The sequence below is a fragment of the Chiloscyllium plagiosum genome, chromosome 1 (genome assembly GCF_004010195.1).
Source record: "Chiloscyllium plagiosum isolate BGI_BamShark_2017 chromosome 1, ASM401019v2, whole genome shotgun sequence".
NCBI lineage: Eukaryota > Metazoa > Chordata > Chondrichthyes > Orectolobiformes > Hemiscylliidae > Chiloscyllium > Chiloscyllium plagiosum.
The window spans coordinates 37,432,210-37,447,467 of NC_057710.1; the positions used below are offsets into that span (position 1 = coordinate 37,432,210).

The 15,258-nt window shown below is 40.6% G+C and overlaps 1 protein-coding gene across 2 annotated transcripts in view; it reads left to right on the top strand.

Moving 5' to 3' along the window:
- The window catches only part of rab27b (RAB27B, member RAS oncogene family), a 137,766-nt gene that overhangs the window by 94,320 nt on the left and 28,188 nt on the right, over positions 1-15,258 (top strand). The window lies entirely within an intron of this gene.

Here is a 15,258-nt window from a genome sequence, read left to right on the forward strand (position 1 = left end):
CAAGTTTGCAGGCGACACAAAGGTTGGAGGTTGACTGTATAGAGGGCTGTTGTAGGCTGCAGCGGGACATTGACAGGATGCAGAGATGGGCTGAGAGGTGGCAGATGGAGTTCAACCTGGATAAATGCGAGGTGATGCATGTTGGAAGGTCAAATTTGAATGCTGGGTACAGGATTAAGGATAGGATTCTTGGTAGTGTGGAGGAACAGAGGGATCTTGGTGTGCAGGTACATAGATCCCTTAAAATGGCCACCCAAGTGGACAGGGTTGTTAAGAAAGCATATGGTGTTTTGGCTTTCATTAACAGGGGGATTGAGTTTAAGAGTCGTGAGATCTTGTTGCAGCTCTATAAAACTTTGGTTAGACCGCACTTGGAATACTGCGTCCAGTTCTGGTCGCCCTATTATAGGAAAGATGTGGATGCTTTGGAGAGGGTTCAGAGGAGGTTTACCAGGATGCTGCCTGGACTGGAGGGCTTACTTATGAAGAGACGTTGACTGAGCTCGGACTTTTTTCATTGGAGAAAAGGAGGAGGAGAGGGTATCTAATTGAGGTATACAAGATAATGAGAGGCATAGATAGAGTCGATAGCCAGAGACTATTTCCCAGGGCAGAAGTGGCTAACACGAGGGGTCATAGTTTTAAGCTGGTTTGTGGAAAGTATAGAGGGGATGTCAGAGGCGGGTTCTTTACACAGAGATTTGTGAGAGCGTTGCCAGCAGCAGTCGTGGAAGCAAGGTCATTGGGGACATTTAAGAGACTGCTGGACATGCATATGGTCACAGAAATTTGAGGGTGCATACATGAGGATCAATGGTCGGCACAACATCGTGGGCTAAAGGGCCGGTTCTGTGCTGTACTGTTCTATGTTTTATGTTCTATGTTATTTGTAGTTTTGCATCATAAAGCGTTTTGACATATGCTCCACTCTAATGAGACCACTGATGCTTAAATATTTACATAGTCACTGCATTTTTGAGTTTATGCAAGTTTTTAGACTTGCTTTAATAAAACATTTTCTTGGCACACGGGTTTGCAAGTGTGTGTTTGTGTGTGTATGAGAGAGAGAGTGAGTATGTGTGTGTCTGGGTGTGCATGTGTGTCAGAGTGTGTGTGTGTGGGTACTCACACACACACTCACATGCACCCACTCACACCCTCTCCCATACACACGCACACACATACACACGCACACACATACACACTCTCTGTTTCCCTCACATGCAGACACACACACACACATATAAGTCTATAGGATAAATTTGCATTTGCAGAATTGTATTTGCTGATACATTCTACTTTGTTCAAAACAGCGCACAATCTGCAGGCAGCCAATCCATGTGACATTTTATAAATTCCTACTTTGGAAATAGAACCAGTGTGACTCAAGTTTGAATACAGACAGACTCTAACCTCATACCTTTAATGCATTGTCTGAACTGAGATGTCACCTTTTTTCATAAAATCTTAAGTTATCTCAGGAATGTGACTTGAAAGAAAGTTCTGGGATTTACATATTACTGAATAATACCTGCAAACCATTCTAAAAGTTGAAAGACTTAGTAGCAATTTAGGTTTGTTCAATATTTCAAATCAGTTGCATGACACTATGATCTTTTATATAATTTCTGTGCCTTATGATCCTACTCTCATGGGAATGGATGTAAAATAGCCACCCAAATGGACAGGGTTGTTAAGAAAGCATATGGTGTTTTGGCTTTCATTAACAGGGGGATTGAGTTTAAGAGTCGTGAGATCTTGTTGCAGCTCTATAAAACTTTGGTTAGACCGCACTTGGAATACTGTATCCAGTTCTGGTCGCCCTATTATAGGAAAGATGTGGATGCTTTGGAGAGGGTTCAGAGGAAGTTTACCAGGATGCTGCCTGGACTGGAGGGTTTACTTATGAAGAGACGTTGCTAGTTAGCTAATGCAGGAGCAGCGCTCCGAAAGCTAGTGCTTCCAAATAAACCTGTTGGACTATAGCCTGGTGTTGTGTGATTTATAATGTTGTAAATTTAACAGTTTCTGTATTGATTTCTCAGATTCGGGAAGTCAAGCAGTAAAAGTGAGACAATAGCATTCCACTCCAAAAGACGTTATGTGGCACTCCCGATGGGCTGGGAGGAGCAGGAAGACTCGCCCCAGTCAATCAACCAAACTTTCAGGTCACTATATCACTGAACATGAGCTCTTTCTAACCCCTGTCCAAACTAGCCATTGCTGTTTCAGTGTGAAAACTACAAATTGAGGATTGTAAAATTGAGTTGGATTGAATTTGTTTGCATTCTATCCCTTTCATGAAGTATAATTTTAAAAAGATATAAGAAAGTAGAAAAGCTAGATGAGGGTAAGGGAGGTTTAAGGAGCATAATGCAGATAGTGGCTGAGAGAGTTGAAACCATCAACACCAATGATTGAGAGTTTAAAACTGGGAATGTTGATGAGATCAGAAATATAGCACACAAATACCCTGAACAAGCAGTAGGAGATTACAGAAATAGAGATGGTGAAACCATGAAGGGATTTAAAAGGATGTAAGTCTTAAAATCAAGATGTTCCCTGATTGAAAGTCAAAGTAGGTCACAGGGATTTTGGATGAATGGGTCTTGGTGCGTTAGTGTTGCAGAGTTTTAACTGGTTCAGATTTACAGAAGGTAGAATACGAGAGAGCAGACAGAACTGCAGTGGCATAGTCATATTGAAAGGTAATGAGGAGTATCAGCAGCAGGGGCAAAGTCCAAAGTAGAAATACAGATAGCACAAATCTGTGCTCCAGGCAATCCCTGACCTTAAACTCCATATCTGTTCAGTTGTGTGAACTCAGATGCTTAAATAATATGATTCACAACTTGTGTTATATTTTAGGATTTTCTAACTTGTATTTAACATACTCCTCAGCTATTTAATCTGTAACTTAATAGTATTTGCTATGACCTCCACAAAAACTAACACATTTTAATCAAAAATCCAAGCTGCCAATTAACAATTGGAAAAAAAACCCATCATTTTTGAAACTTCTACTATGACAAATGACTAATATATGCTTTGACTAAACATTATATTTTTGGAGATAACTTGTACATTAAATGATGGAAATGAGATTCTCCATTTAAAATTTTAACATGATGGAAAAACTACTGGTATATGTTATGTTGTCACTGGAGAAGGCAGTTCACGGTCTAGGAAACAGTATAAAAAAGATTCTCAACTCCTGATGGCACTGCTTCTCATTACAATAACTACTTTTTGCTGTGAGTGTTACACTAGAGATTCCTTCTGCAAAAACTCAGTTTTAAATCTGACGGTGAGCACTCATCCACATTCCGTGTGGCGAATGATAGAATCAGCCCTTTCTTGGCTCAGTTCTGACAGCTTCTATCTTTTGCTGTACAATGCAGAGGTGGCTACAAACTACACAAGACAGAACTGCCAACTACTTTCTAAATGCATTTCTCATAGTTTATAGGAAACCTGTAACCTAATCTCAAAAGTGGTTTCCTTTACATCCATTCCCATGTCAACAGGAAATACCTTTGTATCTAAGTAAAATGCCAATTAGTTTGTTTTGATCTGGGTTCCCTTTCATCTTAGAAGTAAATTGATAGCTTATAGGAACACTGTTTAACACTTGATCCCTATAACATCTTTGGGGAACTTTGGAGGCATTGGAGTCTGCTTATGTCATATTCAGATATTGTGATAATTGGCACAAGGTGGAAATACCTCATACCTTCCTCTCAGTAAAATAATCAGAGTCTTCCTTGATCTCTTAACAACCAAACGGCCCAGTTAACCAGCAGGTAAACTGCAGAACAAGTCACCTGACCTTCATTTACCCTAACTTACAAACTGCAGTCCTAAAATATAAGAACATAAGAATGAGGAGCAGAAGTAGGCAATTTTTTTTAGTAAGCCTCTTCGGACCCTCCTCACAGCACATCTTGAGCACTGTCTTGGTCTCCTAGTCTGAGAAAGGATATTCTTGCTATTGAGGGAGTCCAGCGAAGGTTCAGCAGACTGATTCCCGGGATGGCAGGACTGACATATGAGGAAAGACTGGATCGACTGGGCTTGTACTCACTGGAATTTAGAAGAATGAGGGGGTTGAATCTCACAGAAACATATAAAATCCTGATAGGACTGGACAAGCTAGATGCAGGAAACATATTCCTGATGTCTGGGGAGTCCAGATTTAGGGTCACAGTCTAAGAATCAGGACTGAGAAGAGGAAGAATTTCTTTATTCAGAGTTGTGAACCTGTGGAATTCTCTTCCACAGGAAGCTGTTGGGGCCAGTTTATTAGATTTATTCAGGAAGAAGCTGGACATGGCCCTTGCAGCTAAAGGGATCAAGGGGTATGGAGAGAAAGCGGGAAAGGAGTACTGTGATTGCATTATCAGCCATGATCGCATTGAATGGTGGTGCAGGCTCGAAGGGCTGAATAGCCAACTCCTGCATCTATCCTCTAGTTCCTGTGTTTCTAATTCAGTCCCTCAATCTCTTACAAGCTAAAAAGATACATTCCCAGAAAACATACTGTTCTTATAAAACTCCCAATGGTACTTTATTAATGTAACACAATTGAAACCATGTCAAGTTGTTCAGGTTTCATATGCCCTGTCTGTTTTGTTGATAATGATCAGCATGATCGCAGCACAGTTTGGAATTCCTAGTTTCAGTTACATAAAGATCAGATTGTGTCTTTGATTTAAAATTCTGGATCAGTGGTGCTGGAAGAGCACAGCAATTCAAGCAGCATCCGACGAGCAGCAAAATCGACGTTTCGGGCAAAAGCCCTTCATCAGGAATAAAGGCAGAGAGCCTGAAGTGTGGAGAGATAAGCTAGAGGAGGGTGGGGGTGGGGAGAAAGTAGCATAGAGTACAATGGGTGAGTGGGGGAGGAGATGAAGGTGATAGGTCTTGTTCCTTCTCTGATTGGCCATAAGTCATGACCTTGGGCAGTGAATGCTCCATGGGGTAAAAACAATGACTGCAGATGCTGGAAACCAGATTCTGGATCAGTGGTGCTGGAAGAGCACAGCAATTCAGGCAGCATCTGACGAGCAGCAAAATCGACGTTTCGGGCAAAAGCCCTTCATCAGGAATAAAGGCAGAGAGCCTGAAGCGTGGAGAGATAAGCTAGAGGAGGGTGGGGGTGGGGAGAAAGTAGCATAGAGTACAATAAGTGAGTGGGGGAGGAGATGAAGGTGATACTACAGCTCTCTGTGGCAAGGAGTTCCAAAAACTCTCAACTTTCTGAGAGAAGAAATTTCTCCTCATCTCAGCCCTAAATTGGGGCCCCTTTACTCTGAGACTATGTCCTCTGGACACTCCCATAAGGGGAAATATCCTTTCAGCATTTACTCTGTCAAATCCCTTAAGAGTCCTAAACGTGTCAATGAATCATCTCTCGTTCTTCTAAATCGCGGTGAGTACAGTTCCAGTCTGTTTAGCCTTTTCTCAGAAGACAATCCCTGCATTTCCAGAGATCATATGAGTGAAACTTCTCTGAACAAAATATCTTTACTTAAATAAGGGGACCAAAATTGCTCAAATTCCTCCAGGTATGGTCTCACCAGCATTTTGTATAGTTGTGTTAAGACTTCCCTACTCTTATACTCCAACTCTCTTGAAATGAGGACCAACATTCCATTAGCCTTCCTGATTACCTGTGTGCTAGCTTTCTGTGTTTTGTGCACAAACACCCATAAGTCCCTTTGTGTTGCAGCTTTCTGCAGTTTCTCTCCCTTTAAGTAGTATTGTGTTTTTTGTTCTCCCTTCCAAAGTGAAAAAACTTTCCATTTTCCCAAATTATACTCCATTTACCAACATCACCGACCTATCAATATTTCTCTATACACTGTTTGTATCCCTCGCAAAACCTGCTTTTCCACCTATTTTTGTGTCATCTGCAAATTTGGCTACAATGCATTCACTTCCTTCCTCCAAGTCATTAATGTATATTGTAAATAGTTGCAGTCCCAGCACTGAGCCCCGTGGAACCCACTAGTCACAGTTCATTAACCTGAAAAAGAACCCACTATCCCCACTTGCTGTTTCCTGCCCATGAGCCAATTCTCTGTACATGCCAATGTAATACCTCCAACACGGTGGGTACTTATGACTTAACCTTTTGTGTGGTGGCCTGTCGAATGCCTCTGGAATTCCAAATACAACACATTTACTGGTTCCCCCATATACACTCTGGTTGAGACTCTCTGTAGCTACCTTTGTTAGGATCCTCGCCTGCAAACCAGTGTCAAGGGGACTTACCTGCGTTTAGTCCTGTTAATTTGTCTCTAGTGATGGTGATGGCACTTAGTTCCTCCTCCATATTCTTTATGTTAATGGGTGGTTCGAACTATCTTTCACCTTAATGACCAATACAAAATATCAGCATAACTTTTCTTGTTCCCCAAACCCATCTTCCCAGATTCATTTTCTAAGGGGCCTGTGTTCAAAATCAGTTTTGAAAGGTGATACTTGACTAGGAGCAAGATTCTAATCTTTAGTGGAACTTTTTGTAGATCCATGGGAAAACAAAAGCGTCCTGCATTTAATTAGCGTCTGGCATGACTGCAGGATGGCTGAAAATGTTTCAGAAAAAACCATGTAAAAGGTCATTGACCGGAAGTGTTAGCTCTGCTTCAGTCCCCTATTTGCTGAGTATTTCTAGCATTTCCTATTTTTACCTCAGATTTCGAGTATCCTCAGTATTTTGCTGTTGAAAAGAAACATAATCAGTCTTGCTCCTTATTTGTTCGGTTGTGTTTTTATAATTGACCCCTACAGACTTTCCCATTCTGCATATGTTTTTATTTCAGTACATTTCATAATTTGTGGCAAGGGCTTTTCAGCTTGGAACAAACATGTGCAGGGACTTCAGATGGAGCTTTCTACCTATTATTCAATAGCTATTTAGTACAGCTCCCTCTTCAAGGGATTTTGGACCTGGGTGAATAACTGTATATCCTCCATGTAAAACCAAACAGTGAGGAATCAATACTAAGCACAGCAGAGTCTGAACCAGACTGAGTTAGATATTTAATTCAATGGCAAATCATGTGCAGAAAGCAACATTATGAGAGAGAAAGAGAAATTAGATAAAAAGAAAGGAGATAATGTTGGTGGTGCAGTAGCTCAGTGGTTAGCACTGCTGCCTCACAGTACCAAGGACCCAGGTTTGATTTCACCCTTGGGCATCTGTCTGTGTGGAGCTTTCAAACCCTTCATGTCTGCATGGGTTTGCTCTGGGTGCTCCAGTTTCGTCCCATAGTCCAAAAATGGACAGGTTATGTGGATTAGCAATGGAAATTGTCCCATAGTGTCCAGGGATTTGCAGGCCAAGTGGATTAGTCATAGGAAATGCAGAGTTATAGGTTGGGGGGGGGGGTGAGGGTGTGAGTCGAGTCAGTGTGGACTTGATGGGCTGAATGACCTTCCACACTTAGGTATTCTATGAGAAAAAACAAATGAAACATTTAAGCGTCCATCAATATTTAAAAGCTTAATGAAAAAAATTCCATACTTGTAAATGTTAATTTCTAGTAGTTAGTGGTTGCTTATCAGTAATCGAGGAGTATCATGTTGTTATAAGGTAGAACAGACAGGCAAGCTCTGACATTTCATTTTTTTAGTGTCCCATCTATGACAAGTTCATGCCCTCCTATACATTTCAGTTATGAGGGTGATGATAAGATATTGGTATGAGCAGCTCAGATAACAACATCCTGATTTTTATGTTTGTAACTTAACGATTGTGAGCATGATCAGTTTGCTCTTATTTTTGTATTAGGCTCTGGGCCCTTATTCAGTAAATAATACTTTTGGGTTGTGTTCCAATAGCCACTGTTTCGAAGAAAATTTGGAAATATGGTGCAAGACTGAGTTAAATCCAACAATTCTGTTGAAGCAGTTACAATTTATGATAATTTAGATGCTCTGAGTATTTTCTTGTTACTGACAGGATGGTGATAGTTCACCAGCCTAGATTTTAAAGAAGGTGGATCAGAGGACTTTACCATGGGACTGCTACTGAGTTTGACCAAGAAGCCAATAAGAAGTCCAGGTAGTGAGTGGTGAAAGGGGTGTTTGCCTGTCTCTCTTCCACAACTATGTCCTCGTTTGGTATCTCTGAAGAGGGAGCAGGGTGATTTCTGGTATGCTTGAGTCCTTACTTGAGCAGTGGATACCAGAGGGACTGGAGGGCATTAATACCCTCTGAGCCATCACCTTCAGTTTAACTGCTGTGCAAAAACATTAAGGCTGTTTATTTTTACAGTCTCTAGTTCTTTGAAAATGGGTACTTAGTTACTCATGATTGACTAACACATTGTTGATTCTAAAAGAAGCAGGAGGAAGATTGGTCAGCTGTACATTTTAATAAAGATGTCTGCTGTCATTTTAACAGTTACTGAATTTTCACCACAGTTAGCTGGTCTTATTTAACCTCAGGAAACAATGCAGCAGGAAGAAAGTAAAAATCATTGAACCGTTCCCCAGGACCTTTACAGGACTGTTGTCGTAGCGCTTACTATAGGCCCAACAAATTGATGGTAAACTCTTCCCCCACCATTACCTGCTTCTCACTTCAGCTACAGTCAGAATCTTTTGATCATGATCCTTCATTATCACTAGCGCTCTCAGCCCCACACCAGAAGATCCTCTTCTATAGGAATTCCTGTATAGCAATTGACCTGATCCTGATGGGAAGCTATTGAAAAAATTAAGGTATCTACCATCATAGTCCAATCCCCTTCAGTCTTTCCACATGGATCAGAGAAATAAGATCATCTTTATTTTGAAAGGATGAGGTTTCTAAAGCACTCTGATATTGAGATCTCCTTTGGTTAAAATGCATTCTTTAGTGATAGATTACTCACTTACTGATTTTGCATGCCATTTTTTTTTGAAGGATTACTTTAGAACACAGGTTCATTTTCATCAGTTTCTGATAACATGAATTATTCAGTGGCCATGCTTCATTTTTCAGTTCTCTGTGTAACTTTCATAATAATGATGATCTGTTTTACATTACATGAGTAGAAAAGCATGGGTAATAACTTATACTCTTTCTAATTCAATAATTAACTCTTAGCTTAGGAGCAATTTTAACTTGTTTAATTTAAGTAAACTAGTTTGAACGAGTGGGGTTTTGCTTGCAGACTAGGTTTGTTTGAGTGCCATTGCTCATTGTCTGTGCCACATCATCTCAATGGAATTGCATCAAAAACAATTTCCATCTATGCAGCATCTTCATAAGAATGTAAGGAAAGGGAGCAGTAACAAGACAGTCACCCCTCAAATTTACTCCACTATTCTATAAGATCATGGCCAACTATCCCATGCCTCAACTCCTCGTTCATGTCAGCTTCTCATAGCTCTCAAATGTGCAGTTTTTTTAAAAGTCTATCTGCATTTTCTTAAATTAATTTCAGTGATCCAGCTTCCACAACTCACTGGAGTGGAAAATTCAGAGATTCCCAAACATCTGGGAGAAGAAATTCCTTTGCATCTCAGTTTTAAATGAGTGTCCCCCTACACTGAAACTATGTCTCCCAGCTTGAGAATATCCCCTGAGGGGAAACATCATCTCAACAGTTACTCTGTCAAGTCCCCACAGAACCTTGCATGTTTCAATAAGATCACCTCTCATTCCTCTAAACACTAATGAATAAAGGCCTAACCAGATTAAGTCAACTCCTTCATTCCAGGCATCAGCTCAGTGAATTTATTTCAAGTTGCTTCCATTGTCAGTAGACTTTGCTTAAATATGTGTCAGGAATCTGGTTAGCAGACATACGCTGCAGAAATTGCCATATCCCTCGCCAGTACAACAACAAAACTGGCGAATACCCAAAAATGTAGAATTTTTCCAGGAACGTCCTGTACACAGAAAGCAGGGCAAATCCAACCTGGTCAATTACTGCTCCATCATCATAAGTAAAGTGATGTTAGGGATCAAACAGGACTCGCTCAACAATAATCTGCCCACTGATGCTCAGTTTCATTTCCATCAGGAACACTGGCCTTAATTTAATCTTGGAGAAGAATAGAACTCCCTGAGGGGAAGTGACAGTGTTGGCCCTTATTGACAAGGTCACATTTGATCATGTGTGGCATCAAGCAGCTGTGGTATTGGGAGTCAATGGGAATTAGTGGGAAAAGAAAGGGAGACAGTAATGGCTGTTAGAGGTCAGTCCTCTCAGCTCCAGAACATCTCAGTACAAGTAGTTTGGAGTAGTGTCCTAGGCCTAATCATCTTCAGCTGCTTCATCAACCTAAGGTCAGAAGTGGGGATGGCTGCACAATGTTCAGCACCAGTTGTGATTCCACAGATTCTGAAGCAGTTTGTATTCAATTACATCAAGACGTCGACAATATCCAGGCTTGGGCTGGAAGTGGCAAATAGCTTTCAGATCACAGATGCCCAGGAATGATCATCTCCAACAATGGCTGCAATACCAAGCAAACAATGGCTGCAATACTCTGTCTTGGATGATGTTGAAATAAATCATAGTTGAATCAATTCAAGGAAATAAAGGGTTTTCCATCTCTCTGTTGACTAGATCCTTGTGGATGGTAGCGAGGCATTGAAAGGTCAGAAAGAGAGACATCATCACATAACATGTAGCCTCCTCTTTTATAGCAGCAGTTTTGTTATGGGGTATCCATTCATTTTCTGACCTGAGGAGGGATTTAATGATGGGAAGGTGACCAAAGGTCAGGAAGAACTGGCTGAGTTGTGCAAGTTAGTGACTACATTGGCACTTAAGTGAAGTTAATGTTACTTGTTACTGGGTGAGTCCTTACACTGAACATTGGGGACACTGGAACTATTAGTAACGCTTATTATTACTTGTGTGAAAAGGATATAGAGACACGAGAGAAAAATATTTTGCCAGAATGATTCCAAAAATGAGAAGTTGTACCTACGTGGAAAGATTAAACAGGCTGCTTTGTCCAGGAAACAGAAGATAGAGGATGGCCTGACAGCTATCTTTAAGATTTTTAAAGGGATTGATCATGGAAAAAAAAAATGAAGTTTTGGATGCAAGCAAGACCAGGATTATGGACAATAAATATAAGATAGTCAGCTAATAATCCATTTAAGAGAAGCCTGTTTATGCAGTAAGTGGTTAGAATGTGGAACCTGTTCAAGCAAGATGTAGCTAAAGCAGAAAACATAGATACCACACAACTATATCCACGAACATTCACTCCCTCCACCATTAATGCTCAGTAGCAGCAACATGTACTATCTAAAGAAGCACTGCAAAAAATTGCCGGAGATCCTCAGAAAGCACCTTCCAAACCCAGGATCACTACCATCTCAAAGACAAAAAACAGCTGATAGATGAGGTTGCCACCACCTGCAAGTTTTCCTCCAAACCATTTAGCATCCTGACTTGGAAACATATTGCCGTTGCTTCAGTGTCATTGGGAGGAAATCCTGGAATACCTTCCCTAAAAACATTTTGGGTCTATGTACCACATATGGAATGCAGCAGTTCAAAAAGATAATTCACCACAACCTTTTCAGGGGATAACTAGGGATGGACAATAAATGCTGGCCAGCTGGTAACATCCCATGTTGTATGAGTGAATGAAAAAAACACGTCAGCCAATGATCATCTCCAACAAGACAGAATCCAACCGTTTGCCTTAACATTCAATGATGTCACCATTAATGAATCACTGTCAATATCGTAGAGCTGACCACTGACCAGAAGCTGAACTGGACCTAGCCCATATAACTACTCTGGTGACAAGAGGTATAAGAATTCTGTGATAAGTAACTCACCTCCTGCTTCTGCAATGCTTATTCCCCATCTAACAATGCACAAACCAGGAGGGTGATAAAATACTATTCACCTTCCTGGAACTGTGTAGTTCTAAAAATATGCAAGGGGCCCAACACCATCAAGAGCAACATAGCTGCATAATTGGCACCCATCCATCACCTCCAGTATTCCCTTCCTTTGCCACTGTGCACCAGTGGCACCAGTGTGTACCACTTTCAAAATTCACTCCGCAACCAGGCTGCTTGGGAGCACCCAAGAACTCTATAACCTCGAGAATAAGGGCAGCAAATACATTGGGATATCATGACTTGCAAATTCTCCTTAAAGCACAACACTGTCCTGACCTGGAATTATGTCATTGTTCCTTCACTGTCACTGGTTTAATTTATTTGAACTCCCTCCCGAACAGCATTGTGGCATCCCTAAACCCTAAGGATTTCAGCAATTCAAGAAAGCAGTTTACCATTCTCTCTCAAAGTCGATTAAGAAGGGCAATTAGTACTGGCCAAGGCAGTAATACCAATGAATGAATTTTAACCAATAACATAGATGCATTTAAAGTGAAGCTCGATAAGCACAGTTAAGGACAATTAATAACAGATTATGTTGGTAGGGTAAATCAAGTAACAACAGAAGATGTTTGTCTGGAACATTAGCACTGGCCTGAACATGTTAGGTCAAATGGTCAGTTTATGTTGTAATTACATCCTTCCTATTGCTCATGAATTATTTTTTCATTTACACTTGTATACATTGTGTAATCGACATTATATTTCTCTGCTACTATTGGGTAGAGAGATTGCAAAACCTGTCTTTTCAAAAGAATTCATCATTCCTGAGTTTAACACTTTCTGTGTTGTACATGTAGTCATTATCTGGAATGGGCAGGTTGTCTTATAAGAGTCGAAAAGTGTGGTGCTGCAAAAGCAGAGCAGGTCAGGCAGCATCCAAGGAGCAGGAGAGTCAATGTTTCAGGCATAAGCCCTTCATCAGGAATGTGAAAGCTTGAAAGTCCAAGTCCCTGCTCCTGTGACTAATTCAGATGAGTAAATTAAGGTCTGTTCATTTTGTTGGATTTCGTGAAATGAAATATATCTTTTCACTGTGTGGTACAAAACCTACTGGGAAAGGAGAAAGGCTTTAATTTACCTTTCTGCTTTATGGAATATAACATTCTGTTTACTCTTGGAGACCATTAAATTAGATTAGATTACTTACAGTGTGGAAACAGGTCCTTCGGCCCAACAAGTCCACACCGACCCACCAAAGCGCAACCCACCCATTCCCCTAATTTACCCCTTTACCTAACACTACGGGCAATTTAGCATGGCCAATTCACCTAACCTGCACATCTTTGGACTGTGGGAGGAAACCGGAGCACCCGGAGGAAACCCACGCAGACACGGGGAGAATGTGCAAACTCCACACAGTCAGTCGCCTGAGTCGGGAATTGAACCCGGGTCTCTGGTGCTGTGAAGCAGCAGTGCTGACCACTGTGCCACCGTGCCACCCCAAAGTCGTGACTGACTTCTAGGTACATTTTCAGAAACCTCTGTAAACTCGATACATTCTCTATTTCTCACAGAAAGATGGAAGTGACTCAACAATTTGAAAACAAATAACACATTAGTTAAAGTGTCTTTTTGAAAAATAACTGTACATTCAGCAGTAAAAAATGAATGTAGTAATCTGCTTTTTGTCAGTGCACTCAATCTATTACATTTGTAGAAATATCCTTACTGTTTAGTAGAGAAATGTTCATTAGACATGTGTAAATACGTAGCTTACTTTAGTCAAAGTAAATCTTAATGGAAGTTTATGTTCATGATCCACATACCCATTAATTGGAGCTGTGAAAGGCCGATCATCAGCTTTGAACTTATCACTTGCACAAACACTCAGTTTTAGATATAGGAAATAAACTTTATGAGACATAGTGATTGGGAGTATCAACATTGTGACACTCCTCACAGAAAAGGAACTGTACTTGTACAACCAACGTCAACTCTCAAGAATCCTATGTCAAGGCTGCATGTATAATTTTAAACAGTTGAAATTCAATGCTTTTCATATATGCTCATTTAGTTTTCCAAATCAACATGGTTGACAACCCTCCATCTGTGAGATGATGGGCATATTGCCTCAGAATTTTGACAAGGTCAGATAATGTCATCTACTACACTTGGATAGCAACACAATCCAATTTTAGCAAGGTACAGGTTTCCAGGGGTGCCATGCATGAAGTTATCCCTTGCTAATGGTGTGACATGGTCTTTAATGATTTCTTAATTAATGCTTCTCAGACAATTGAGGCATTTTAAAATGCTTCTACAATGAGGTGTAAGTGAAGAGAGACAAGACATGAATTTCTATTTAAAAACTTTAAGAGATATGGAAAATTGGGAATCAGCAGCCTTTACGTCAGGTGAGGATGGCAAGTGGGATTGTTCCCAGTGGAAACTCACCCCAGAATTTATACCATGTGCTAACAGAAACTGTGATACAGGCACAATGCTTCAAATCTGCAGGCAGGCACTGCTAAACCATAAGACTAGTGTTTGTCTGGGGTCAGGTATATTTGCTGTTAAAGGGATGTGGATGTCATGGGCGGAGGAGGTTGGCCCAGGCTCCATAAGATTAATAAGGGGAAAGAATGATGAAGGGAAGTGGGGACAGGTTGGATGGAAAGGGGTGATTAAGGATTGCAATGTGAAATGGAACCAAGTACTGATGGGATGTAGTTGCACTGTTAAGTTGCAGCCTTGATTTTATCTGTTCGTCTCTGCTTTGTTACTTTGTCACCTGACAACTGGAACCACCAATAAATGCTCGCCCCTTCATATAAGTCACATATTTGACCATCAGTGCCCCTTTAAGTTTTATTGTGAATTGCTTGAATTCAGTTCCTGACACGAAAACTGACACAGTTTAAGTTCAACTGAATTCTGAGGAAGGGTCACTTGACCTTAAACATTAACTCTGATTTCTCTCCATAGATGCTGCTAGATCTGTTGAGCTTTTTTTCACAATTTCTGTTTTGGTTTATGATTTACAGCATCCGCAGTTCTTTGAGTTTTTAATATTTAACCTCTGTGCACATTAGGACTCTAATATAATGCTCTGATTTGAGCTTCACATTTCTGATAGGATGTGTTTAGGTTGGAAGTTTGGTTTGTAGATATTTCAGAATCAAATGTCTTAGAGATGTTATCACATACCTTTGCAGCAAGTGAAACTTGAACCAGAACTCCTGGATAAGTTACAGGGACACTACCACTGAAACACATGAGCATCCAATTCCCAGATTAAACCCAGCTCAATATTCCTCAACACTGAAATATCACATTGGATGGAAATTGAATCAGGCATTTGACTTGAATGCAGGAATGTATTCTATAACATAGTAGGGTCAGTGGGCCAGGGCTAACTGAACCAGGGCAGACAGATGGAA